We start from the raw sequence: 4660 nt of genomic DNA, 5'->3' as shown, positions 1-4660 counted from the left end.
GACCATGATTGACATGGCTACTCGTTATCCTGAAGCCATTCCACTTAGAAACATCTCAGCAAAGAACGTGGTTAAGGAAATGCTGGGGTTCTTCACAAAGTTTGGTCTGCCTAGGGAGGTACAGTCAGACCGGGGAAGTAATTTCATGTCAAACGTTTTCAAACAGTCTCTGAAAGAGTTGGGCATCACCCAGATCACGTCTTCAGCTTACCATCCCCAGACCCAAGGAGCGTTGGAGAGATATCATCAAACACTCAAATCGATGCTCAAGAAATACTGTTTGGAACATCAGAAAGACTGGGATAAAGGTCTTCCATTCGTTGTGTTTGCTGCAAGAGAATCTCCAAATGAATCACTGGGCTTCTCACCTTTTGAACTACTGTTTGGCCATGAAGTAAGAGGACCCCTTAAGCTACTCAAGGAATGCTGGCTGTCGGAGGAAGATGACGTCAACCTGCTGGAGTATGTGATGAATTTCAAAGAACGGCTGTCCACTGCTTTACAGCTGGCGAGAGAGAATTTAGGAGCTGCCCAGGAGAAGATGAAGACTTGGTATGATAAGAAGTCCAGGTTACGCCACTTTCAGCCAGGAGATAAGGTTTTGATTCTGCTACCAGTTCATGGGCAACCTCTTCAAGCCAAGTTTAGTGGTCCTTATTTCGTGGAGAAGAAACTCAGTGATGTCAACTATGTCATCGCCACACCAGATCGTAGAAAGAGCAAGCAACTATGTCACATCAACATGCTAAAGTTATATCACAGGCGGGACGAAAATAATCCAGTCTGCACTGTAGCTGTTCCACCCGAGTCTACAAGTGAAGTTCTCCCATGCAGCATGAGCCTGAGTGATAGTTTGAGGAAGAATCCTGATATCATGAATGATCTCCAGACTAAGCTTTCTCATCTACCACCCAAGGAAAGGCAGGAGTTTTCGGCATTACTGCAGGAGTACCCGCAAGTGTTCCGTGCCACTCCAGGAAGAACCACTGTGTTGATGCATGATGTCGATGTTGGAGACGCAAAGCCAATTAAATTGCCTCCTTACCGTGTGAACCCAGTGAAAGTTCCTCTCATCGAGAAGGAGCTTGGCTACCTGTTGGACCACAAGATGATTGAGCCCTGTCAGTGCGAGTGGAGTTCTCCTGTCACTCTAGTCCCTAAGCCAGGTGGGTCACAGCGGCTTTGCATCGACTACAGACGTGTTAATCAGATAACTAAAACAGACACTTACCCTCTCCCTCGTGTGGAAGATTGCATAGACAAGATCGGAAAGGCTAGGTACATAAGTAAGTTTGATTTGTTAAAGGGATACTGGCAAGTACCTATGACTGAACGTGCTAGGGAGCTCTCATGTTTTGTAACATTAGGAAAGACATTTGCATGTTCTGTAATGCCATGTACAGATTGTTTTAGAGTAATAAGAAATTTCCTTTGTAAATTTCTTTTTTCTTTGTGGGGAGGTGTTACATAGCCTATGATTTCATCATCCTTTGTGTAATTTTAACGCACAGTATGCTGCATGTTTGATCACGAGCGTGTTCTGCCTCAGTTCCCCCCTTCTACCGTTATAGTAGAGTAAGTCGTCATTTCTGTTGTTTCAGTGCGGGATTTTCAGCTCTCTGTCCCCATGGCTTCATTTGCGCGTCCCTCTTACAAGTTGTATCAGGCTCTGCTGGCCCCTATATAATGAGCTCAGTCTCTGCATCATTGCCACTTAGATCTGCTCCTCATTTTGTTCACATCTCTGTCCTCCCCTGTACAGTTATTATTATTGTGAGTGCTCAAGAAATCTCCAAACATCTAGCAGCTGTGTGTAATTTGAGTATAACTGTTGTATTTTTTCTTGTACTGTATAGCATAAGTTTAATTTGTGGGCCTGGTGAGGTTTTTGTAATTCATGTAGGGTTCTTTGTGTCAGTCATTTTTTGATAATAGTTTGTATCTGTAATTATTTATCTGGCATTCACTGAGTATTATCTGGTATCTCATTTTATCAGGGCTGACTTAGATAAATTTATTCTTGCTAATTTCGTGTTAATAGAGGCTATTGCAGTTAACCATATATTTAACCTGTTTTTGCCATTACATTATCCTTATGAGTCCTGAATGTTTTGTTGTTAATTTAAGCATTAAACTTTAACTTGTAATTTTACCTAACTCTTTTGTTTTGAACCTGGAACTTTACGGGACAGTAGTGACTCTTCGTATTCTCACTTAAAGTGTACATTATCTTTCTCTGTTCCGTAACAATATATATATATATATATATATATATATATATATATATATATATATATATATATATATATACCTCTTCTCTCACATATTACTTTTACATTTCCCATCCATCTTTTTGACGTTGTATTCATCACACCTGTTCTTCATTTGCTCCTGCTTCCCTTCCATTAATTTCTTATCTCCACCAATGATGTTCAGGAGGTTGTGTCTTCGCCCCAGTTTCTTTTGTTCTTTTAACTTGTTTTGTGCTTTTTGTTCGTCCACAAGGCATACCAAAAAGTTATTGATGGATTTCAATGAAATTTCATGTGGGTCATTCGCTAAGGAAGAGTGTAATGAATATAAGTGATGAATTGAGCTGCCGGGAAGAGGTGTTCGAGAAGGAATGCGCTCCCTGGGTGCGCTTAACCTGTCTGTATGTTGTTTTTTCATCCTGTATTAAGCACTACTGTATATTTACCTCCGTCAACAAAGTCGGAGGAGGTTATGGTTTCACCTTTGTCTGTTTGTCTGTGTGCTTGTTTGCCCTAATACACACACACACACACACACACAAATATATATATATATATATATATATAGTGCCCCTCTCCGTAAAACAAGTAACTCAAAGTCAAACGGCCACCCCTTACGGGATTATGGCGTCTGGCAATAGATATATATATATATACATTCATTCATTGCCAGACGCCATGTATCCCAGACGGGGTGGCCAAGGGCTTAGAGTTAATTGTTTTACAGGGAGGGGCACTAATCCTCCACCAACCCCACTTGACGTAGGGATGCCAACAGCATCTGGCGTTCCCAGGCGGTCACCCATCCAAGTACTAACCAGACCCAACGTTGCTTAACTTCGCTGATCGAACGGGAAGCGGTGTACTCAACGTGGTATGGCCGTTGGCCATATATATATATATATATATATATATATATATATATGAGAGAGAGGGGTATATGAGATGGTATATGAGAGACGGAGGTGTGAGTTGGGAGCGGGGCAGTGAAATGGCTGGGGACAGGGCGATGTCGAGGCAATTTGTTTGTGGCCACCCCGTACGGGGTTGAGGCGTCTGGCAATAGATAGATAGATAGATTAAATATTGGTGGTGATCTGGCTTGTCAGGTAATAGGTGTTGGTGGAGGTTTGCACTGTGTAAGTGCGTTAACTTGATTGTTAATTTGTTCTTTACTTTTTTATCTGAATTATAAATATAGATATATTTCATACTTTAAAACCATAGTAATGTTCATTTTTTTTCTTCTTCATATTTGCCTACCTTATCCATTTGTTCTTTTTCATCTCTTTATTATGTAATTCTGATTTGTCCTCATCACTTCCCCTTTTGTATTGGGATGCTCTTTGGTTTAGACTCATTTGCTCTTTATCTTACCTGTGCCTTCTTTTACTGGATTTGGCCGTCCTCTTTTCTCTATTTGCTTAATTATCAGGTTCCTTTTGACTTCTGTCATTCGCATTTCTTGACGTCCTTATTCATCTCTGTTCTTTTCTAAACACTACTTAAAGTAATGTTCGTGGGATTTGTATACATTTTTGTCTGGGTAATGTTAATCAAATCTATCCATATTTTGCTCCTTGCTCTTCCAGAAAACACTCGGATTTTGACAATTCGCATTTAACCATAAGTTTGCTATTCATATTTGTTCTTTCTTGTATACATATCCTTCTTTTGCCAAGCACATATTTCAATGTTTTCCTTTAAAAAATATTACTCGGAATTTGACCATTCAATCTTCACGATATATCAGTTTTGGGATATTTCCATCCCGTCCCTGCCAGTATTAGAGTTAAGTATGACTGGCTTTGGGGCCACTGAGATCGGATGTGGAGTTATTGTGAAGGCTTTTCCGACCTGTTAATAGCGTTTCTTGTTTCTGTCCTTCCTCTTCCTCCTCATTTCTCTCTTTCCTCCAGTATGTTTAGTCTCTCCTCTCTTGATTACTTTCCTTTTTCCAGTGTTTTCTTTTGCTCCGCACCTTTGCTCATACCTTACATCAGTTTCTCTCTCTCTCTCTCTCTCTCTCTCTCTCTCTCTCTCTCTCTCTCTATTTCTCTGTCTCTCTCTCAACATCGTAAACCTATTTATTTCGTTTGCTTGTTATAAAAGCTGCAACATGCTTGCATGTATAGGCCTTGGTTAACTAGTGGTGACTGTCCTCGGTGCTCGATCTCTAGCAGCCCCTTGTTTCATTCCCTTATCCCTGAGGTCATAATTGTCTTGTCCCAGGTCTTTTTAAGCCTGCCTCTCGCAACCCTCCCCTCAACGTTCACACCTCACCCTCTGTGCCCAGTTGTCATCCTACTTCCTCTCCACATGCCCAGATCTTCTCAACCTACCCCTTCTCATCACAGTATTAATACATTCGAGTCCTATCATTCCTATCAGGTCTTCATTCACAGTCC

At 41.0% G+C, this 4660-nt stretch overlaps 1 non-coding gene across 1 annotated transcript; it reads right to left on the bottom strand.

Moving 5' to 3' along the window:
- Positions 1-3021: 3021 nt before the first annotated feature.
- LOC145395365 (5S ribosomal RNA) lies at positions 3022-3140 on the bottom strand. Its single transcript, XR_013896605.1, has one exon. It is a non-coding gene; the product is annotated as a 5S ribosomal RNA (ribosomal RNA).
- Positions 3141-4660: the final 1520 nt, after the last annotated feature.

The sequence above is a fragment of the Coenobita brevimanus genome, chromosome 30 (assembly GCF_032717465.1).
Source record: "Coenobita brevimanus isolate Jiangsu-jjx chromosome 30, ASM3271746v2, whole genome shotgun sequence".
NCBI classification, from domain to species: Eukaryota; Metazoa; Arthropoda; class Malacostraca; order Decapoda; family Coenobitidae; genus Coenobita; species Coenobita brevimanus.
The sequence above is the reverse complement of the archived record's forward strand: the minus strand, read 5'-3'. Positions and strand labels throughout refer to the sequence as shown.